This window comes from Heliangelus exortis, chromosome 21, assembly GCF_036169615.1.
Source record: "Heliangelus exortis chromosome 21, bHelExo1.hap1, whole genome shotgun sequence".
Lineage (NCBI taxonomy): Eukaryota > Metazoa > Chordata > Aves > Apodiformes > Trochilidae > Heliangelus > Heliangelus exortis.
The window spans coordinates 2307321-2331215 of NC_092442.1; the positions used below are offsets into that span (position 1 = coordinate 2307321).

The 23895-nt window shown below is 45.6% G+C and overlaps 1 long non-coding RNA gene across 2 annotated transcripts in view; it reads left to right on the forward strand.

Moving 5' to 3' along the window:
- Positions 1–21334, forward strand: part of LOC139806094 (uncharacterized) — a 238339-nt gene extending 217005 nt beyond the window's left edge. For both annotated transcript variants that reach the window (XR_011730100.1, XR_011730101.1), the window contains 4 exons: positions 14273–14450; positions 16327–16485; positions 20114–20192; positions 21195–21334. This is a non-coding gene — a long non-coding RNA (uncharacterized lncRNA). The remainder of the gene's footprint in view (positions 1–14272; positions 14451–16326; positions 16486–20113; positions 20193–21194) is intronic.
- The last annotated feature ends 2561 nt before the right edge of the window (positions 21335–23895 follow it).

Here is a 23895-nt window from a genome sequence, read left to right on the forward strand (position 1 = left end):
GGCAGCAGGGAACTTGGGTGTGCAGGTACCAAGGGGTTCAGCTCTCCCAGGCTCTCACCAGTGGGCACTTTGCAAGGGCTGAGCAGGGATCAGTAGAGCTGGGGAGTGTTCTGTGACAGGGACAAGGGGAGAGGGACCAAAGCCACCACTCTGAGCCTGCCTTGAGTTGGGCACTGGGAGGATCTGGGCCCTGCTTCCAGCCATGTGCTGCTGCAGAGCATCCCTCTTGTAGCACATAGCAGGGACCAGATGAAGTGAAAGATGTGTCCAGGCCATCATGATTAACATGCAGCTAAAGACCTGGCTGTTAATTGACCTTTTCCTTCTTCAAATCCACCTCTAACCATTGGCTTTCCAGTACCTGTGGCAATAAGCTCCATGTTTAAAGTAATCCAGAGCTTCTCACATGCATTTTCCTTGGAGCAAAGGCCACGTGGGGAGATAAAAATCAGAATCCTAGAATGGGCTGGGTTGGAAGGGACCTCAGAGCTCATCAAGTCCAACCCTTGCTCCACTCCCCCCGTGGTTCCCAGCCCATGGCACTGAGTGCCACATCCAGGCTCTTTTGAAATATCTCCAGGGATGGAGAATCCACCCCTTCCCTGGGCAGCCCATTCCAATGCCTGATCACCCTCTCCAGAAAGAAATTCTTTCTCATGTCCAACCTAAACCTCCCTTGGCACAACTTGAGACCTCTTGTGCCCTCTTGTCTTGCTGAGAGTTGCCTGGGAAAAGAGCCCAACCCCCCCCTGGCTCCAACCTCCTTTCAGGGAGTTGGAGAGAGTGATGAGGTCTCCCCTGAGCCTCCTCTTCTCCAGCCTCAACACCCCCAGCTCCCTCAGCCCTTCCTCACAGGACTTGTGCTGGATCCCTTCCCAGCCTCCTTGCTCTTCTCTGGACCTGCTCCAGCACCTCAATCTCCTTCCTGAGCTGAGGGGCCCAGAACTGGACACAGGACTCAAGCTGTGGCCTCCCCAGGGCTGAGCACAGGGGCAGAATCCCTTCCCTGGACCTGCTGGCCACGCTGTTCCTGAGCCAGCCCAGGATGCCATTGGTCTTCTTGGCCACCTGGGCACACTGCTGCCTCCTCTTCAGCTTCCTGGCAATCCAGACTCCCAGCTCCCTTTCTGCCACTCTGTGCCCAGCCTGGAGCTCCCCATGGGGTTGTTGTGGCCAAAGTGCAGGACCCAGCACTTGGAATGTTGAACCTCATCCCATTGGGATCAGCCCAACTCTCCAGTCTGTCCAGGTCCCTGTGTTTTTCTGATGTGCTCTTCCCCTAGTCAGGCCTGACTCACAAAGTCAGAGATACTCAACATGTCCTTTCTCTGCTGCTGTAAATTTGGGCTGTTAACCCCCAAAAAAAGGAAAAAAGTATGAGAGCTGGGAAGGAGATGTTATGATGAAAGGAACAGTGAATTGAGCAGCAGGATACCTGGAGTGGTACCCTGCTTCATACCCTGCTCCACTGCTTGAAAGTTTCTTGCTTACACTGCAAGTCATGATTTATGGTCCCTAACTGTTCTACACCACCTGCTAATGAAATCATGGCAGTGTTTCTTGAAGCAGGCAGTACCACTGAAACAAAGATGACTTGAAAAGGGTTCTGATCATCTATTAATAGTGTAGCAGTCCTATTTTGCAAAGATCCCCAAATTTGTGTGTGGTGGCATTGAGCACTAACCTCCTTATAGCACACTTAGTGCACCTTAGTAGTATCTATTACAGTATATGGGATTTTAATTGCTTTATTATAAAAGAAAGCAATATTCACCCTTTTATGAATTTTGATTTAATGACTTTAGCACATTCATTATTAGTTCATTATGGTTCTGTGGAATTGAGGCCTCCTGAGTTAAAAGGATGTCCCCACACTAAGCTGGCCTCAATTAAAATGTAATCATATTGTGGTTAATCTCAAGGACTTGCTCTGTGAGAGAGCAGCAGTGTGGGGCACGAGGAGGAAACAGGGATGCAGAGGCAGGGTTTGCACAGGTGGAAAACTGTTTAGGTCCCCTTCTGAAAATGTCCTGAGCTAGAATCTGAAATTCCCTTCTTGGATCCATAATGCTTGAAGTCACAGCTAGAACTTCTTGAAATAAGCAAGAGGAAAGTAAGCAGTAGAGGAAAATCCTCTTTGTGATAGTTTGGCTGATTCCTCATCAAGCCCTGGAGCCAGCAAAGGTCACCAAAAGGTATTGGTGAGCCTTGGAGGGTCTTGAGCTCAATTCCTTCCTGAGCTCACTACTGGGACCCATCTGTGTGTTTGAATGGGAAGAAGGAAACAGTGTTCAAAATGCTACAGAAAACAGCTCCAGGTTTTGAGGGGTGGAATAGCACGAGGTCTGGAGGAGAAAAGCTGCATCATAGAATCCTAGAATCCTAGAATGGGCTGGGTTGGAAGGGACCTCAGAGCTCATCAAGTCCAACCCTTGATCCACTCCCCCCGTGGTTCCCAGCCCATGGCACTGAGTGCCACATCCAGGCTCTTTGGAAATATCTCCAGGGATGGAGAATCCACCCCTTCCCTGGGCAGCCCATTCCAATGGCTGAGCACCCTCTCCAGAAAGAAATTCTTTCTCATGTCCAACCTAAACCTCCCCTGGCACAACTTGAGACCTCTTGTGCCCTCTTGTCTTGCTGAGAGTTGCCTGGGAAAAGAGCCCAACCCCCCCCTGGCTCCAACCTCCTTTCAGGGAGTTGTAGAGAGTGATGAGGTCTCCCCTGAGCCTCCTCTTCTCCAGCCTCAACACCCCCAGCTCCCTCAGCCCTTCCTCACAGGACTTGTGCTGGATCCCTTCCCAGCCTCCTTGCTCTTCTCTGGACCTGCTCCAGCACCTCAGTCTCCTTCCTGAGCTGAGGGGCCCAACACCAGCAACACTTCTGCTCCTGTCCCTTAGTTGCCTGGCTTGGATGCACCAGAAAACCCTCTCCTGGTGAGCCTTATCCTGTCATGTTTGACCACAGGGCCACATGAAGCAAACCAGCAAGTTGTGATGATCTGGAAGGAGATGAGAAGTTTAGCTCACAAGTACTTTGGTTGAAATATTTCCTCTTTGATGTTTTGCCATACCGAAGAGTATAATAACTCTTCCAGAAGAACACTCCAAACAGAGCTATTTTGGGATTACTTTTCTCCTTTAGCTTTTATCCTGTGGTTTTCCTGTATCTTCTTTTTATCTCCCACATCTCATTGAAAATGTCTTGAGCTCTTACCAACTCCTTCTGATGTTTCAAGATCCCTTCAAGCTTAGATCCTGGGTATAAATAAGAATTCTTGTTAGTGAAACCGGAGTGCTTTGCAGTGACTGTTTGAAAAGCTTAATGTTATGGGATATAACTCCAGAGTGGAGCCAAACCTGGAATCCATGAGGCCCAGACCTGAGGAGAATGGGGAAAGGCCACATTCCTGTGTTTTGCAAAGCAAATGTTTGTCATGCAGGGGTCAGGGAGGATTTCCTCAACAGCTTCCCATTGAGATAAACAGATTGAGTACAACCTTCCATTTCATTTCATAATTTGATCTAATTTGAGTGAAATAAAGGGTTTCAAGGAAAAAGACCAAAGACCCAGAGAATAAGAATCCTGCTTTCACAGAATCTCCTTGTTAATGTCAAGTCCAGTGAAGATTTTCACCAGCAGCAATTTTTTCAGCACTGAAAGGAGATACTTGTTTCTGTAAGAGTAGAAAGGATATTATATATATTATATAATATAGGATATTATATATATATATTATATAGGGTATTATATATATTATATATCCTCAGCTATTGTGCACCTGGGAAGGAGTAACACAGTGCAGCAGCACAGGTCAGGAGCTGATCTGCTAGGGAGCAGCCCCATGGAAAAGGACCTTGGAATCCTGGTGGAAGAGAAGTTATCCATGGGACAGCAAAGTGTCCTTGTGGCATCCTGGGGTGCATTAAGTGCCCAGCAGGTAGAGGGAGGATATTTACTGGAGAGAATAAATGTGAGGGCTACAAGGATGATGAAGGGATTGGAACACCTCCCCAATGAAGAAAAGTTGAGGGACCTGGGGTTTTTTAGTCTGGAGAAGAGAAGACTGAGAGGGGATCTGTGTGTGTAAATATGAGGGCTGGGTGTCAAGAAGGAAGGGACAACCTCTTCTCACTTGTGCCCTGTGATAGGAGAGGGAAAAGGATTCAAGATGGAGCACAGGGAGTTCCACCTCAACAAGAGGAAGAATTTCTTTCCTGGAAGGGTTACAAAGCCCTGGAACAGGCTCCCCAGAGAGGTTGTGGAGTCTCCTTCTCTGGAGACTTTCTGGACCCATCTGGATGCACTTCTGAGTGCCCTGCCCCAGTTTTGGTCCTGCTCTGGCAGGGGGGTTGGACTCAATCTTCAGAAGTCCTTTCCAACCCCTGACATTCTGTAATTCTATGAGTGTTTAATTATTATGAAAGATAATTACTATGGGAATGTCAATAATTCCAGTAATGTCAATATTTCATAAAGCTTTTATAGATTACAGGAATACATTACAGAGTCTTGTAGCTCATGAAGTAACAAAAGCTGTTTGGGGAAAATGATTTTTTTTTAATGCCAGTGATATGCATAGGGTTTTACTCCATCTTTTCAGGCTGTGCTGCTCTCTTCGTCAGTTTACAGCTGCAATGAGTCTTTCCTTTCCCAACTTTCTCATCTCTCTTTAAATCACTGTTATATATTGCTGATGATCAAAGGCCAGACCAGACCCATGAGCTTTGCCAAAGGAAACTCCATGCTGAGCAGCATTGAATCTGTACTCAAGGAGCTGTAGAGTTCCCTAAATTGGGGCAAATCTGTTTGATGTGAGAAGTACCATTTTTTGTTTGTTTTTTATGACATTTAGGGCATGATCTTGCACCTCTTTAATCAGAAAAGACCCAGCCACCGGGTTCTTGCTCAGCAAATACTGGGCACTGGCAGGACAAGGTCCAGAGAGAAAACAGCTTAAGAAATTTCTTCCTTACTCTGAAACTATCCAAAAGAATAGTTAGGTTTTGGTTGGACTCTATGACCTTGAAGGTCTTTCCACCTGGAACAATTCTGTGGCTCTGTGAAACCTGCACAGCTGTAACTCAGTCCACCAACAATTGCTCACTCACAACCTCCTGGGCATTAATGTGCTTGGTTTCTGTGTTGTTCTACAGGAAGAGGCACACTTCAGAGTAGCTCTGCTGTGAAAGGGGCTTGAATATTTCTCTCACTTGTCCAGCTTTTGCTGATGATGTTGCTGTGTCAGGACATGGAGATTTCCAGCCTTGTTCCTTCTGAGATGTCTGTTCCAGACCCTCGTGGTGTGGGTAGCAAGGTGGATGCTGCTTTCTGCTAAGGTGCTGAGACAAGTAAGTTCATGACTCTTCTTTTCCTGACAATACTCTCACAAATTTGGATTATGTATATTTTTGATGGGAAGGCACCCAGTTTAACAAAAGCAGTTAGTGAAGTTTCATCAAAATTGAAAACCAAGAAGTACATTTGCCATGTACTCTGAGCTTTTTTTGATAGAGATGGATAGAGCTACTTCTAAGAATTTAATCCTTTAGCACAGAGCTGTGTCTTACACCTGCAGGTGGAACAGGCACAGTAACCACAGAGGAGCTCAGCACCTTCCCCTCAGAGACCACTGAACTCCTCCAGAGAGGGCTCAGCATCCCACCCTGTGTGTGTATCCATGGGAGATGGGGAGGGAGGGTGTTTGATGGGCTTGGAGGAGCAGGTGGATGCTGGTGAGTGATGAAAGCTGTCAGGCACTCTCTCTGCTTTTGATTAGTCTGCAAAGATGAGTAACTGCATCTCAACAACCTTCCTGCACTGTCATCATCTTCACCTTTTGTCTTCCCCTGAGCTTTCCTTGCTGAGCAGACACATCCCTGCACCCTGGCCAGGGGAGTATAGCCTGGAAAGTCATTTCTGGAGAGAGATTGTATTGCCTTTTTCCTCAGTAAGCTTGAGAATGGTAAAAATTATCATATTATGGGTGCTTTGGTCCTGAAGAGAAAATGATGCTAGATATGAACAGAAGAAATTTCTCTTATCCCTGAGAATTTTTAAGCATTAAATTAATTCCCCTATCTCTTGGCATGTTAATGGGAAGGCTTTCAGCTCTCTGTTAGGCAGAGGTTCACATTTGCATTTAGATGGAGCTATTTTGAGGATTGTAGTATATACATGGGGGCTTGTAGCCCATTTACAATAGAATCTATAAGATAAAATTAATATCTGCTAAGTGGTTGTTTTTCCAGTTTTCTTATAATCTGACCCAGGAACTGAAGTGGTATAATCTGACATAATAAATCCTAGAGTCATTCACTTGAGAGATATCTTATCCACCCACAAGGAGGATACACTCCTTACCCACTCAAGTGGGCTATATTTTTTCCCTTTCACCAGCCAGCCAGGGCTGGTCTTGCCAATGATACAGGACTTTTATTAATTTTCTTTTTTTTACTTGTGTAAAACAACCTGCTGCCTCATGGAGAGAACCAATTTTTCCCCACCCTATGGAAACCCTGGCAGGGTGGTGGTGGCTGCAGGTGAGGCAACACAAGGACCTCAAATCCACCTGTTTATCCCTGGCCTGCAGACAGGCTCTGACTGGCATTTCTCCCACAGGGTCTGTGCTGTTTTTACATGCTGGTCATTCCCAGAACCATCCTAAAACTAATATATTTATTTAGGTATTATATATAAATACCTAATATTTTGGGAGGACTCAAACAGATGCAGGGTGCTCCTCTGAGCTGCTGCCAAAGTGGGGGTTGCTGTCTGGGGCTGGATGATGTAGGAAGCCCAGGTTTGGGGTTTCAGCACCCTAAAACTCTTATTTCTCTGGGAAGGATGAAGGAGAAGCCCAGTGGACAGGGAGGAACATCCTGGCCCAGCTCCCCAGCCAGGAGGGGACTGAGGAGCCAGGGTTTGGTTTGCTGTGCATTAATTCTGGTGGCAGGGCTGTGTGAAGTGCTGATGGAAAATCAATGGGGTTTGTTTCAAATCCAATCCACTTTTCCTGACAGAAATGAGGCTCTGGTGTAAAACCTCTGCATCCAGCCATGCCAGGCAGCCCTGGACTCATTCACTCTTCCAGGCAGAGCCCCACAAAAGCACCCATCCCCTTGATGGAGCCAGCACCCCAGGGTGAGGAGAGATGCTCAAAGGGGGATTTTTAGTGAGACTTCCTAAAATTGTCCTGGTGAGCTAAAAAGTATTTTTTTCTGATTTTACTGCCTTTGTTTTTAGGCAGAATTCAGCCAGGATTTCACACTAAATGTGCTGTACCTTGGAAATGTTATTACTCACTTAAGGTTAATTCCAAGGCATGTACTAAATGGATTTTTTTTTACTTTATAGGGAGTCTTGGAAAGCCTTTTTTATCCTCATGCCAAAAAATTCTGATTAAAAAAATTTCCTGAAAAATGACAGACCCAAACACTCTAAACTAGAACCATGTTTTCAAGTGGATTGAAACTCTTTTTTTTTTTTTTTACAAAGCTGAAATGTTTCACACTGTGACTCTGTTTCTTATGGTAAGTTTTATTTTATAATGGCTGGGCAATGAGAATATGTTAAGGCAAGTAACAACAGTACCAGAAGTTAACATGTTTCTATTATATGGAAAGTTTATTTGTCTTTTCTTGAAAAAGAAACTTGAGTTAAAACCTGGAAGTTGAGGCAAGAAATTCCCCATGCAGCACCTCCTGGAAAAGCCTCGTGGGAAAGATGAGGAGTGTCGTGGGGCCCTGTGCTGTGTCTCCCTAGAACTTACTCAGAGGATGGAGAGAATGAAAAATTGATCTCAAAAATAATGAAGACATTCTCAGCATTCCCAGGAGCTGCACCTCGCAGGGCTCTGTTTGCCAACTCCTCTCGTTGCTTCTGCTGACAGCTCCAAGATTCTTTCTGTGGCAGGGGGAGAGCAAACTCCTGTCTCCCAGTCCTTCCCAGTGCCCAGCTGGTGCCTGGGAGGACCTGGAGTGTCTGCAACCCCAGCTGAGGGGCTGAAAACCAGAGTAAAAACTGATGTATTTGGGTTTTGGTTTGGTTTTTTTTTTTTGGCAAACAACCCCCTTTCTATTAGGAGCTGGGAATCCTCTAGTCCCAGGAGGACCAGATGAAGGATCAGATGAAGAGATGGGGAAAGAGATAAGGAGAGAAAAGCTTGTTTTAGCCTGGTTTCCTTAGCAAGGATGGCAGAACAGTGAGACATATCAAATTGACTTTAACAGAGCAGGTTAACACCTGATACTTGTTTATCCTTGGAGATTCCCTCAAATCCAGCAGATTTCAGCACTGCCTAATGAAAGCTTGGGAAATGGAGCATGTACAGTTCAGAGGAGAGGAAGATGCAGATGAAAACAAATGAAAAGCCTCTCTCCTTCATGTTTCAAGTACCAAATTATGCTTGACATTTCAATTTCCCCCAGGCACGCTTCTGGAAAATCATCTTGAACTCTCCTCAAAGTGTTAAAGCTTCCAGCAGCTCCTCCAGTGGCATCAAACAGGTTGGATTCAGCTCTGTCTGGGGTGTGAAATGTAATCACTGGTACAGCATCCACAACTGGCATCCAGAAGGAAGCAGGGAATGGCTCTTAATATTTTCAGGGATGGGTTTTGGCAACGGGGCTCAACATAAACAGGGCTCAGGTGGGAGATGCTGGGGCTGGGGGCTGGCATGGGGCTTGTTTTCTGCTGTTCCTGAGATTTTGGGGATGTTTTCAGGGCTGGCATGGGGCTTGTTTTCTGCTGTTCCTGAGATTTTGGGGATGTTTTCAGGGCTGGCATGGGGCTTGTTTTCTGCTGTTCCTGAGATTTTGGGGATGTTTTCAGCACTTGCATGTGGCTTGTTTCACACTATGATCTCCTTGTTAAGTGTCTGTAGCCAGATGGTCTTGAGAGTCCTTTGGAGCTCTGTAGGAGAAGACTGCAACCACTAAAATTCCCATTAGTTCTCAACTTTCCAACATTTTTTTTTTTTTTTTTTGAAGTTTGAAAGCCTGAGGTTTTGAAGTGTTCTGACCTGTTTCCCTAGTGAAAAATACCAAGAGTGGGGAAATGGCAGAAGTGCTGTGTTTTCCCCAGTCTGCTCAATTGACATGTTTTGTTTTTCCTTAGCTTGTTTTTTTTTTTCTTAAAGGTCAGTGAGAATTTCAGTTGCATAAATTGTATTGACTTGAGTCAGGGCAGTCTGGCTTTTGAGGGAGATGCTGGGCTCAGATGCTCTGTCAGTGCCAGACAGTCAGAGGAAAACTTCCTCCCATGTGAGGGGGAATAATGGTGACCCAGCTTTTGAGAGACCTCACTGAATTGAATTCTTTGAAAAAATAGACCCTTGGGCTGTGGCTGCTGAGCACTTGGGAAGGGCTCTGATTGATGACATGGTCATTACCAACATGATTAAGAGCAGCCAGGATTTACATTTACCACGTTGGCCTTTCCCAGTCTCTGCTCAACTGGGGTCTGGAGACCACCACTGGTGCACACAACGTGACTGGGTGTGAAGGGGGGGAGTGGGGGGAGCTGTGATTAATTTGGCCAGCAACATGATGCTGGCTCTCTTCTTTGATTGCAGCTGATGAATAGGAGTTTAAAAGCTAAGAATACATTAAATACTTTGCTATAGCTCCTATACAAGCTGAGGGCCAGAACCACAGCTGTGCTCAGCTTACAATGGGTGCAGCTGAAGAAAGAGGAAGGAAAAGAGACAGATTTTAGCTTGGCTTCAGCTAGTGATTCAGCTTGTCTTGGGAAGTGGATGGGGGCACAGGCACCAGCCCCCCCAGGCTGGGAGGAGGCTTGGGGAGTGCTGATGGGGTTTCAGGCAGGAGCAGGACTGGTATTCATCAGCTCTGGCTGCTTTGTCATGGGAAAGTAACAAGTTGCTGCATGAGCAAGGGATCTGTGTTCCTGGCATCACTCCACCTCTGCCTTTGCCTCCTTGCCTGGGAGACTTTTCCCTCCTTCCAAAGCCTGAGGCTCCCCCCATGCCCATGGACATGCAGGTCCCTGGGAGGTGCCAGCCCTGGGGTGGACACAGTGTGTGCTCCCTGAGCCCTCTGGACCCCCTGGCCACTGGGTTTGCCATGGAGTAGCTTTCCCAGTGTGGGACAGGAGTGTGAGATCTCACTGTTCCCCTGATCCCTGCACGAGCTCCATATTTATCCCCTGCCACTGCCAGGTGGGGTTCAGGTGTCTGGCAGAACCAGTTTGAAGAGAGAGGCAGTGAAAGAGGGCTGGAGAGCTTGGGCACCATTCCCTTTAGAAACCAGAGGGAAAGCAGCTGGGAAAGCAGCATCTCCAAGGAGCAGAGCAGTTCCTTTCCTGCACATCATGGCCAAGCATCCCCAAAGTCACCTGGCTTGAGGAGTCAGCCACGAGTTTTCCTCTTGCTGTGTAATGAAGCAGCTCTTCTGTATCTTCTATTTTCCAATTCTTCATCAGCCTGGTTGTTGATAACATTTAAAACTTTAATCCCAGCAGCCTGGACTCAGCATTCATGCCAGGACACCCATTGCAATTGCCCTGGTTTGATGGCAGCCACTGCAAGCAATAAAAATGATGGTTTTGGTGCAGTCTCATCCTGCAGCATGATGAGTCCTGGCAGCAAGAGCACCCAGACACCCTCCTGAAGATTGTTTTTCAGACACAGGGTCTCACCAGGCAAGCAACCAAATAATTCTGGTTTCCTTCTCAGTCTGGGTGAGCAGAAGGGTGACCACAGACAAGAGAGAGCCCATGGCATGGCTGAGATTGTCACTCCTTGCTCACTTCCACCAGAGAATCAGAGGATTTTGGGGAGATGGGGAATTTGCTCCTTGCAGGAAAGCCTGGGATATTGCTTCTCCTGCTTCCCACCTATCAGCTCTCCATTCCTCCTTCCTTAGCTCCATCCAACCATCCCTCCTGCTCCTAAAATGCTGCTCTGGACAGGTTGGCTTGGCAAGGGGAAACCATGGCAAACCTTTAAACTATAATAATAAATTGTGTTCTATTGCCCAGTCCTTCTGGAAAGAGATTTTAATGTGGATTAAAATAAAAGTGGTTTGATAGATGCTGGAAATGTCTCCCTTTGGCTGTTAAGAAAAAAATCTGAATGTCTGTAATATTTCTGCTGAGAATTACAATAATTGGTATTTAAATAGTATTCTGAGCAGAGCTGTGATTGCCTAGAAAAGCCAACCCCAGGAGCAAGATCTCTTGTCTTTAAGAGCTCAGCCAGGCTTGGGAACTTAAAAAGAAACTCAAATTATTGGGAATTTAAAACATGCCCTTTCTTTGGCTTGAACACAACATCAAAGCAGGAGCCTGGGTGCTCCTGAAAAAAAAAGGTCTTTCCCCTCCCAGCAGTTAAATGCTGTTTTTCTGCTGATTTTATTAGCACTGCTATCCCAGCATCATCTCCAGCCACAAATGTGCTCAGAGGAAGGAGTCAGTTTTGCCCTCTCAGGGGAAGAATTACCCCAAACCCAAACAACAAGTGCCAGGAGCTAAAGAAGGCTGATGAGCTCAGCACTGCTTCCCTTTGGGCTCACTGATGCTCTGTGTTGAGAGGATCTCTTGCATCAAAGGAGGTGTGAAATCCATCACCCAGCCCCTGGGTCACACAGATCCCATCCCCATGGTGGTGTTTGTGTCCAGGAGCCACTGGCCAAATCCTCTCTTGCTTCCCCAGGACCCAGAAGCTTCAGGTGGATGCTGCCATCTCCTCTACATCCTGCTCTCATCAGTGCTCAGGAAACCACTGCACCTTGGGGAGCTCCACCCAGTCACATTTTCATAGGAAGTTTCACAAAAATATTTTTTTATAATGACAGAGTTGCTTTGAGATCAGCCCCACTACCCCTGTGCATCCAAGATCCTGCTGCTGCCCTTCCTTCTCCTGCCCAAATCCAGCAGCTTTTAGCTGCACACCCTCCCACCTGCTGCCCACGTTGTATTTAAGTCTCTGCAAATCAAACCTCTTAGAATAATTGCTATTTCCACACTTGGCCTTTTCTTTCTTGCCATTCAGCTCTCCATTTGTGACCCCCACAGGTGACCCCACCAACTGGATTAGTGCCAAATGCCACCAAAAAGTTCTGCTGGGAGCTTTGAGGGGGTTGGTTCTACAACACTAGCCTGACACTGAAGGGCTTTTATCTTTTTTTTTCCTACCAAAGCCTCCAATTCTGGTACCAGATTTGCAGTTTAACATGACTGGGTAGGTCTGTGGGTATCACACGTTCCACAGCAGCCTGGACACAGCCAAACCCCCCTGGGCTGAGCCAGCTCAGCCATGGGACTGCTGGGGTGAATGGGGTGCATGGAAACAGCTGACATTGCTAATGTCAGCAATAGCTACTGCCAAATGTCTCCCTTTGCCTTGAAATTGTCACAGTTTGATGTGACAGCAGGAGCTCCAGTTCCCAGCTGAGATCTGAAGTCCATTAAGTGCTTGAAATGGTGCTGGTGCATTAGCAGGGGATGTGCACTCCTGACCAGCTCCTCCTGGCACATTGCCTGGTTAATCCAGTTAACCCTGTCCCACTCACATATCTTTTCACCTCTAAGTACCCCCCATTCCCACAGAGATCTCTCCAGCAGGTATCTGCTCGGGGTAGTAGATATTCAGGCTACTCTGATTTTTGGATTGCTTTTGCATCTTTGCCCCTGTGCTCAGCCCTGGGGAGGCCACAGCTTGAGTCCTGTGTCCAGTTCTGGGCCCCTCAGCTCAGGAAGGAGATTGAGGTGCTGGAGCAGGTCCAGAGAAGAGCAAGGAGGCTGGGAAGGGATCCAGCACAAGTCCTGTGAGGAAGGGCTGAGGGAGCTGGGGGTGTTGAGGCTGGAGAAGAGGAGGCTCAGGGGAGACCTCATCACTCTCTCCAACTCCCTGAAAGGAGGTTGGAGCCAGGGGGGGGTTGGGCTCTTTTCCCAGGCAACTCTCAGCAAGACAAGAGGGCACAAGAGGTCTCAAGTTGTGCCAGGGGAGGTTTAGGTTGGACATTAGAAAGAATTTCTTTCTGGAGAGGGTGCTCAGCCATTGGAATGGGCTGCCCAGGGAAGGGGTGGATTCTCCATCCCTGGAGATATTTCAAAAGAGCCTGGATGTGGCACTCAGTGCCATGGGCTGGGAACCACGGGGGGAGTGGAGCAAGGGTTGGACTTGATGAGCTCTGAGGTCCCTTCCAACCCAGCCCATTCTATGATTCTATCATCTTCTGGTTCTAAAAAGCATTTAAAAGGGAGAGGAAAAGTGCTTAACCTCACAGAGATGCTGCTAGCTGAATTTATAGGTTCAGCCTAGGATTTACAAGTTAAATTTATTTTTAGTTCAAATGGGAAATGATTCCACTGAAGACAGTGGGAATGATTAAGTCAGGGAAGCAGTTACTTATCATGTGGTTCTTCTCTAAGGAAATAAAGAACTAAACCTTGTTTTTCCTGTGACATCCCTTGCTTTTTCTCTCCCAGTGCAATTCTAGTGACTTCTTCAGAGTTATTTCTGGGACTGAAAAACTGGAAATGCACAAATGCTCCATTGATGGTGGAGTGCCTTGTAATAAACTCAGGCTGGAGTCAAGTGAACACACTGAGAGGAAAAAAATTGTGTGTGTCAGATAAATAGTCCTGAAGAGGAAATGGCAAAGAAGAGGATTTGTAAAAGTAGGAGCACAAGACTCACCAACCCGTTGAATTGGAGGAGATATTTTAGTTTATTTCCAAGCAGTGGCTCAAGCAGAACCAGGGGCTTGGGAAAACTGCTCACTGAGGGTTGAACACCCAGCATGTGTTTTGCTCCTCAGAGCAAGGGAAAAAAAAAAATAGAGAACAGAAACCATGCTGGAAGTGATCAGCAGCTCCAGTGGGGGTGTCACTGTCAGGAGAGAGGGGATTAATTGATGCACACCTGACTGAGATCCCTAATGCCCACTTAGGGATAATGTATGTCCATGTCAATGAGATTCCCAGTTCTTAACAACTGAAAATACCATCATTTAAAAATTTTTGTAGTCCTCAGGGAGAGCTGTATCAACAGCTTGGGAAGTCAGATCCCAGAGCCTCAGAGAAATTGTCTCAAGTTGTCCTAGTAGCCAGCAGAAGTGAGGTTGTAGACCTGTAGCAACCTCATTCCCAGCCCCATCCTTCACCTCACAGCAGCTCACAGAAAATCCAGATGCTGACTTCCAGCTCCTGAGATGTTGCCATAAGCTTTTTGCATGGGGTGGAGGGGGGGAGATCCCATCCCTGGTGACCACGGGCTCTTATTAATTCTCATTTCTCCCATCTTCAGTGCAGATCATCCTTGGCACCAGAATATCAAGAAAAGGAAGCAGCCCCACTGCCACCCTCCTGCTGCCCTTTCCTGAGTGCCTCATCCTGCCCAAGAGCCAAAAGCCACGACCATGAGGGGCTTGGGATGCTGGAGGAGCTGCAAGGATCATTACAACTCAACAGAGCCAGACACAAAGGTGGAAAGATCCTCTTAGCATTCATTAATTGTAATTTTCAGGATTAATGCAAAAGATTTGGCAGCTTGACAGAAGGGAGTTTTAACACAGATAATTTCCTGTGGCTGACTGGAGCTGAGGGAAGGGTCAGTGGCTCCCCACAACCCCCTGGTAAGAGAGAAAGAGAAGAACAGAAGTCACTAGACAGGCAACAGGGATTTAAAGCACCTGATGAGTCAAAAGATGTATTTTACAGGAGGCAGAGTAAATATTCATGTGATTTATTAGGGCAGCAGCCTTTTCATTGATGACTGTATTGAATTGAGGGTTATTTAGGAGCTGAGGGGATCAATACAGCAGCTGGGAGCCAAAGCAAGTAAGGTACAAGTGTGTTTTGCAGTGCCTTGCTTCTCTGGGAAGTCCCTCAGTGGCCCCTTAAACCTTTGAGTGAACCTCACCCTGTGTGTGTATATATATAGAATATAACATTTATAATGATATGATGTATATAAATATTAGTGTATTCTAAGAGTGGCCACCCTGGGGTCACTGGAGACCAGAGGTCTCCTCCCCAGCTCAGAGCATCCCTGTCTGCACCTGGGGGTGGGTGAAGATACGTGGCAGAGACTTTATAAATGTGATGTCTGTGTGCTGGGGAGCAAAAAACCAGATGGAGAATGACTCCTGGTATGAAACAGGTTATTCTGAAGAATATGAAGGCTGCTCACCCCTAACCACAGTGTATTTTGTGTGTGTTTGTGAGTATTGGGTTTTAGGTCCTGTCACTTTTTAGTACATTTATTCCTTCAGTAGAATAATAAGTCAAATGTCCCTAATCTTTTGAGCATGGAATTTTATATTTTAATAGGTTTGTTTTAATTTGCACACAGTCTTGGTAATAATGAAATCTGCTTAAGGACAGTTAAACCAAAAAGCCTGTAATGGTAATTCCAAACATAAAACTCCAGTGCATTTCTGTAAGAATTCCATGTTAATATCCTTAAGGCTTTTTAATGGGTGTTTTAAGTCAGCATTGGTATTAGCAGAAACATCACACAAATTAAAATTATGCTCTTGGTGACTATTTTAAAATGAATATTCAGAGACTCTTCAGCATGAAATTAAATCTAGTTACATTTGGTGCTGCTGGTATATTTGGAGGAAGTATATTTTACTGAAAATGATGGTGTTGCCTGTGAACTTATTATTGATAGTTAATTTAATTTATTGCAACCCGTTGAATGTAACAATGAGATTTTATATAGCATGGTCTAGGAGCCTCTGTCAGGCTCTAAATCTATGGAGATGGAGCCTGAGCCAGTAGTTAAATGATAGGAAACATCCAGCTCTGGCCAAGACTCTTGTTTCAGCTTGGGTAGATTAGAAACCCACCACTTATTCAGGATGCTCTAAAATGGGAAATCTGAGGATTTGGGGTTGCCCTCTTAGACATCTTTTTTTCTTTTTTCTTTTTTCTTTTTTCTTTTTTCTTTTTTCTTTTTTCTTTTTTATTTCTTTTTTCTTTTTTATTTCTTATTTTTTCTTTTCTCTTTTTTCTTTTTTCTTTTTTCTTTTCTCTTTTTTATTTTTTCTTTTTTCTTTCTTTTTTCTTTTTTATTTTTTATTTTTTCTTTTCTCTTTTTTCTTTTTTCTTTTTTCTTTTCTCTTTTTTATTTTTTCTTTTTTCTTTTTTCTTTTTTCTTTTCTCTTTTCTCTTTTTTCTTTTCTCTTTTCTCTTTTCTCTTTTTTATTTTTTCTTTTCTCTTTTTTATTTTTTCTTTATTCTTTATCCTTTTTCTTTTTTTCTTTTTCTTTCTTTTTTTTTTTTCTTTTTTTTTCTTCTTCTTTCTTTTCCTTTTTTTTTTTTTTTTTTTCTTTTTCTCTTTTCCACTTAAAGCCAGGACTTTGCATTGTGCTCATCTGTTTCACAAGCACTTCTGGACTTTGTGAAGCTCTGTGTCTGGGGACTGGTGGAGCCTCCTCTGCAGCTCTGGGCTTCTTGCTGAACATCTGCTGGGATCACTCCTTAGATGCCAGTGGGAGGGACAAAACACCAGTGAGTGTGGCCTTTCTTCACAAGTCAATCATTCCTCATTCTTTGTTGCTCTTTACTGAATTATTTCCCTATTCTTCTTTTCTCCTTCTGATTATACAGAGCTCAGCTCAGCATTATAAAATCCAGATTGCCATTTATAAGCAGTGTGGCAACAAAACACGTGCTTCAAATGAAACACATGCAAATCCACTGAAAGCCCCTGGGCTTGAAGTGCATGGTAAGAACTAAACAAAAAAAAGGCTAAATCCTGAGGGGAAAGGCTTAGGAACACCATTTTTGGGCTAGACTGATGAATTGATGGGGAAACATCCCTACCTACCATAAAAAGATGCCTCCATGACTCCCTGCCTGTTCCTCTCATCATGGGACAGTCAGATTCCAAATCTGCCCCCTGTTTGTTTTTTTTTTTATTTTGACAGGAACACCTCGTGCTTGCCTCCAGGTTTCAGAAACCAGACAGCACTTTCCATGCTCTGTCTTGGAGCCATTAAAACACAAAAGCAGGGTGTCATCCTCCTGCTGATGTACACCACCAGGACCTGTCACCCCCCTGATGTAGTACAGAGTGGGAACAGTCTCCCTTCAAAATACATCACTGGGGAGATGGTGGTTTGAATCATTTGGTGCCAGGATGGGAAGTGTTTGAGCCATCCCCAAATGGAGACAAGACAGGGTCAAACACTTCTTTAGTTTTCACATGGGCAGCTTGACTCTCTGAAGTGATAAAAAAAATTGGGTTGAAGTCATTTACTGGGCAGCAATGAAGCAGGAGAGCACTGCAGGGCTTTGGGTTCCTCATTCCTCTTTCCAAAAAATGACCATCAGACACAGAGCCTGCCCCCCACCCCCCACAGCTGTCCCAGGAGCTCCTGGCAGAGCAGGATGTCCAAGTGCATCCCAGGATGCTGTAGGATGCTGAGGGATCAGAGCCATGGGGGTAATGACTTCCAACTGGAATTTGGGTTAGATGTTAGGGACAAATTTGTCACTGTGAGGACAGTGAGACCCTGGCCCAGGTTGCCCAGAGAAGCTGTGGAAGTGTTGAAGGCCAGGTTAGATGGAGCTTGGAGAAACCTGGTCTGTTGGGAGATGGAACTGGATGATCTTTAGGGTCCCTTCCAACCCAAACCAGTCTGGGGTTCAGTTGAGTCCCTGTACAAATCCCATTGCCTGTTCTGATAAACTCAGGAGTTGCCCCTCTCCCCTTCCTGTGCCAGAGGGATGTGCTGCCCATGATACACATCCCCTGCTATTAAAGAGCAAATGATGAATGGGTTTGCTTTGTAAGGCCTGAGCTTCAAAAACCCTCTATCCCCTGGCTCCCTCCCCTGCTCTCAGTGGTCTTACTGGTGCCAGTAACACCAGTGCCTGAGTCAGCAACAGAATTTGGTGCCTAAATATTTGCAGGATCACTGTCTGAATTGGCATCCTTTACCAGAAATGTCTGGACTCCGTGAAGATTTTGCTGTTTTGTACTGCTGGGAAATTATATAAATCTTTCTTGGGCTGATAATTAAGAAATGTGCATCTTGGATTTAAGATCTCATAAATCCACACTGGTGGCCTCACACTACAGCACACTGGCAGCTGGGGCAGCTGCTGTCTGACACCCAGGACCAGGTTCTGAGTCCTCCAGGTCACTGTGCATGTTTCTTGCTGAGCAGTTTAGATGGGGATGGGATGTTTGCACAAAAAGAATAAGCCAGCAGAAAAAGAGGGCAGGATTATAAAGGAAAAAGGACTTTCCCACCTTTCAGGCCAAGCTCTGTAGCTCAACACCTCTGTCTCTTTAGGGGAAGAGGAGGAGGAGGAGGCCACGTGTCTGGTTCTGTGCTGACTCAGAGCAGAAGTGTCACTTTGTCATCTTCATGGGGCAAACAAACCCTCTTAAAGTCAAAAAAGATCCAAGTCTTTCAGAGATGAGGCCATTTTTAGCTACATTTCAGAAAAAAACCCTGCTGCCATGGTCTTTTCTGGGAGGCTTGGGCTAGGCAGTGAAGATGTCTGTGTCCTGGGGGCAAAAGACAGAGAACCTGGGGTATTTATCTTCAACTCTTGTGCCCAAGTGTTGCACAAATCTGCTCCAGAGGGGGAAGGTTCAGCCCAGACACTTGTTGGGTGACTGTAAGGGCTTGCTCTGAGCTGGCAGGTACCTTTATAGCCATGAACAGCATGAGGACCTCAATCTGCTTGTCCTGAAGAGCAGGATTTAAAAATCCCTTGTACCAACAGAGCTTCCTGACCTCACAGGTACCTGGCTTAAAATCCTCAGAGACAGGCATTAGCAAGGAGAGAGAAGAAGCTGTGCTCACAGCATGACAGAGACTCTTTGCAGGAGGTTCATAGTCTTCTGAGGACCTTAACTGAGGCCAATTCAACATGAGGGACAAAGACCACCCAGAGGCCTTCTCAGTGTGAGTTCTTGCTGCAATGGGTGCAAGGTCCTGCTTGCTCTGCCCTCTCAGTATCAGCTTTTATCACAGGTTGATGCCAGGTTGAGCATCTGGTCCACAGGGAGCAGGGGGCAACAGACATCTCATCTTTAAAACTAGTTCCTTCTGTCTGGAGTCTTGGTTTCCAGATATTGTAATTTCTACCCAGGAAAAAAAACAAAAAGAAGATTCATGAGTTGCTTGTCATGTGGAGCAAAAGGAAGGAGATTTACTAACAGGTCTTCAGGACCAGCATTTTGAGGGCTGATGGCTGGGGTTGAGTGGTCAGAGACATCCCTCCTCCAGGCAGCTGTGCTGGTCTGCAGGTCTTCTGAAAATCCTCCTGGTAATGCCAGCTGAAAATCTAGCCCTAGTTATGGAAGTGGAGTAGGTCAGAGCTTAGCCCTAGATATAAGTAGCACAAGGGTAGGTTATTTTCAGCCACAGCAGCCTGTCTTATTTGCAGAGTCTCCACACAGCTTATTGAAACCTGCAAGAATCTCAGCCAGGGAGTCACATTAGCAGAATGAATATTAACCTGGGAACCTGCACAAAAAACTTTACCTTGACTTTCTGCTATATATATATTTTTTCACTTGGTGCAGTACTGTCACTGAGCAATTTACATCTCTTCTGGGCACAGTTGTCAACCTGGTTTCCAGAAGGGACACATGCCCCAGGATTTATTTTATTCCATCTAAGTAAGTATGACCAGTTTTCATAAATTGAGGAGTTGAAATTGCCCATTCCCTAAGGCTGTCTAGCAAATGAGATCAGAAGCCCAATGAATCCATGTCTTGCAAAGCTTTTCAGTGCAATTATGTGTATCCATGTGCAACTGGTAATGCCACAATCAGTTCAAATGGTATCTTTGCAAGTGTGAAAGACTGCAAATTGGAGTCTGTGTTACATCAGTATCCAACGTGTTCCTGGAAAGATTAAAAAGAAAATTTTCAAGGGACAAAGGATGAACAATTAATGAGCCCTGTGGTGACTCTGAAACAGGTAGCAAAGAAAAACAACCATAGAAGGAGAAACCATCAGAAGTGAGCAGTTTGGTGCCAGATTTCCAAAGGAGATGAGTAGAGAGTTTCACCAGGTCCATTAGTGTTTGTGAAGTACTTGTGGAGTGGATCAATGAGCATGACAGCAACTCCCAGGAGGAAGTGAATTAAAAGCTTTTTCTTTTTTTATAGTGGGAAACAAATGAAGCAGAGCTCACACACTGGCTGATGAGACTAAAGCAAAGCATTGGATGGATTGGATTAAGTGGAGGTAAGGATCATCCCTGGCTGAGTTAGGGTAAGGTCAGCTGGAAAAATATGTGGCTGTGATAAAGCTGGGTGGTGGTGGCCAGCAGAGACCAAATCAGTGGTTCTAGAGTAACCTGAAGTCAATCTGGTTTGAGCTTTGGGTTTTTGATCTTAAATTCTGAGCAGCTGGGGAGGGTGGCTATTTGTACGGGGGCAATAAAATCCTTGACTTGGTTTTAGTGGAAGCAATAAGAAGGTACTAAAATCCTGAGAGCCACCTTAAAAACACAGTGCCAGACCCTCAGATGATTGCACCAGCACAGCACCACTGAAGCTTGCAGAGTGCTATTGATTTACACCAGTTGAACATCTGGCCCATATGCTTTGTATTATTAAATACTTCTGCGATTATTATGTGAACAATTAAGATTCATGGAAATGAAAAAGCAGGCCATGAATTGTGCCTTCACTGCAGCTCAGGAGGGGGAATTGCTCAGGGAACAGGCTGCCTTTTACTGGGCAGTTTCTCTGGGTGATTTTCTAGAAACCAGGGAGTGAATTGGGACCTCAGGAGTTTTCCAACCATCTTCTTCCTCCAGGAAGGCTCAGCTTCAGCCTCATCCTGCAATAATGTGTATATGCAATAATATGTATATGTAATAATAATAATCCTTGCTCAATACATTCTTAAAATTACACCTGAGACCCCACTCTGTGTCCCAACACTCAGTACTGGTGCCAGAATGCTGCAGGAAGCTTCTTCCCCATCCAACTCCAGCTGCTCTTGAGCTTTCCAACTTCTGGTCTTGCCCACCCAGTCCCTCCCCCCCCCTGCAGCCCTTCTTTGTACACAGAGCTTGTTATTTTGTTTGTCTCTTCTGTGTAATATTCAGTCTGGTCAATCCTGTTGGAATTCAACACTGAGAAAGTCCACACAAGCTCAGGTAAATGTTAAGACTGCAAATTCTTTTTTTTTTTTTTTTTTTATCTTACCCTTATTCTCTTTCATGGTTTGCTGCTGAAGTATCAAAGTACATCGAGCCATAAGAGAGAAAGATCCATCTTTCAGCATCAGGAGATTAAAGGAATAGAGTCAGATAACATTCTGCAAACCTGAAAGGATTTGAAAATCCCTCTCCTGATATTTCTGTGGGGAAAAAAAAAAAAAAAAAAAAAAAAAAAAGTCAATGGCAGGGTAAGATTATCTTCATTTATAGTGTGAGAATGAGTGTTGGCTGCAACTTTTGCTTAACCTGAAAAGCAGCATTCAGCAGCTGCCTTTCCACCTCTAATGTATCTGGAGAATCAAAAATTCTCTGCCACACACAAACCCATCCCCTGGTTGTGTGTAATGGAGCTTGGCAGTGGAATGTGCAGGAAGGAGAGAGGGAAAACTTCCTAACAGCTCTGCAGGCCCCAGGGACTGGTGCCTTGCTGATTCACAGACACTTGGAGCTCCTGAAGTTAAAGCTTTGCATCCATTGCAGGAGTCACCAGTTGGATTGAGGGCTTGGGAGAGATGTGGGGTTTGGCTTTTCTCAGACTTTCCAGCCATGGCCTGGGGGCAGTGATTGCTCTGCAGCAAAGGCAACTGTGTTTTGAAGAGAAAAAGAGCCAAGGCTGGTGGGAACTGCTTGGCCAGACCTGACTGTGGTATTGTGGCTCTGATGGGGGCTGTGGGCACTTTCTTTAGGAGCTGTTTTGGGGGCTCACCTCAGCAGCCCCTTCCCAAACCCCTCACTCTCTTGTAATTGGCGTGGCTGGAGGGCAGGGATGTAACTTGGGGTTTGGCTTTACTGATTCCATCTGGGCTGCAGTTTCAGCACAGAAATATGGAAAAGCTGCTACAAAACCCTGCCTCCTGCACACCTCCTGCCAAGCAAGGCAAGAAGGGCATTGCCTTTGAAAGTAAGGTCTCTATAGATTTGAAAACCAGTCTGGTCAAGCAGCTCCAGAACAGGACCATGTAGTTAAATTGGCTGCAGCCAACCCTGTGTTGCCCACCCAGCAGTTGCTGTTCTTCAGCTCACAGAATCATAGGATAGATGGGGTTGGAAGGCACCTTAAAGAGCATCTAGTTCCAAGCCTTCAGTTCAGTTCCCTGACCACCAAGAAGCCTTGTCAGACCATGGACTTGCTATGCAAACCTCAGTGGCTTTGTCCTCACTGGGATTTCAAGTACTATTGGCTCAACTGGAAAACATTTCTATGCTAAAGGCATAACCCAGTGAACCCCAAAGTATTGTGGATTAAAATTCCTGGGAAAAGGAGCCAGGAACTGCCAGTGCCACAGAAAGATGGAGCTCTTCACTTCAGGCTGTGTGAATATTTTTCCAACTAACTTTGGTGCCTTTGGATGCCACAGGTCTGTGTGAAGGACTTCCAGTTATATATCTCAAAGCCAAGCAGCTGTTTTCTGTCCTCCTCCTGAGGACATCTCCAGCACTTGGTCCATCACTGCCACCAGAGCTGCACACAGAGTGGGGCTGTGTGGAGGAAGAAGAAAAGCTCATTAACAAAATCTGCACTCTAAGAATTTGCTGTTTTCAGGGCACTGCTTCTCCACCTGCCAAGCTGAGCTAACGTGAGCAGTGCACAGGGAGAGGAGTTTTAAAACAAGTGCTGGAAAAAACCCAAACCCTGTCCCTGAGCAAAACGCTGGTGGCTCCTGAAGTATTTGTGTGACAGACAGAGAGCCCTGTAGCTGTCAGTTCTTCGTGCCCTTTGGGGGGGTCTGCTGATTATTTTTGGATACTTTACCTCTCTGGTGGTTCTTCTGGCAAAGTGGTGTCTGTAGAAGCAGAATAGCATGGCTGCCTTTAATTCTTGATATAAAGAGGATAAGTATGACATCTGTTGTTGTCATAGTGATGATAATCTGCATTTCAGGTACATTTCTAGGAGCCTCAGAGGTAAATCTCAGAAGAAAGTCATGTCATTGGTCTCACTGTTGTCATGGTTTAACACTGGGCCAGCAATTAACCAAATGACAGATGCTCTCTATTAATCAGCCTCCCCTCCCTGATAAAGAGAGAATAAGAGAGACTTCAGGGTTGGAAACTAAACTATACAGCTTTAATGAAACAGTAATGATAAAAAGGAAAAATTCTTAAAATGATACCACCCCAATTCCTTTTCCCCAATAACTCTCACGTCACCACCAATCCTGCAGGGCAGCCCTGGGAAAGTCCAGGCTGGAATCCTGGAGTCAGGAGCAGTCAGGAGCTGGAGGCAGGAACAGAGGGATCCAGGCTGGCACAGATCAGGACCACAGGCAGGGGAATCCTCCCAGGATGCTGAAGCAAAAGGGACAGGTGAGGAAGGGCAAAGGCAAAAAGCCAAAGGAAAGAAGAAGAAATAGGGGTTTGTCCCTCGTGATCACTCAAATTTATACCAAGTATGAGCATGTACCATGTACCCCAGCAAGGTGAACAGCCACAGGTTGGTGCTTTTCCCAAAGGCCTGTGATGAAGTGACAAAGGTGCAGATATTCCAAGATAACCAGAGGCAGAGTGAGTGCTGCAACACAACCCTTCCCTTCCCAGTTCCCTCACTCCCGCTCCAATCAGTGACATTTCACATGCAAAGGGCAGAAAAATCCATGAAAATTATTTGGAGATGGAAGTCCAGAGAGGTGTGGAGAGGGAAGGATTTGGGGAGAGGAAGTTTTGTGGAGAGACTCAGGGGCTGGGATTGCCTGACAGAATTATACATCATTACTGACG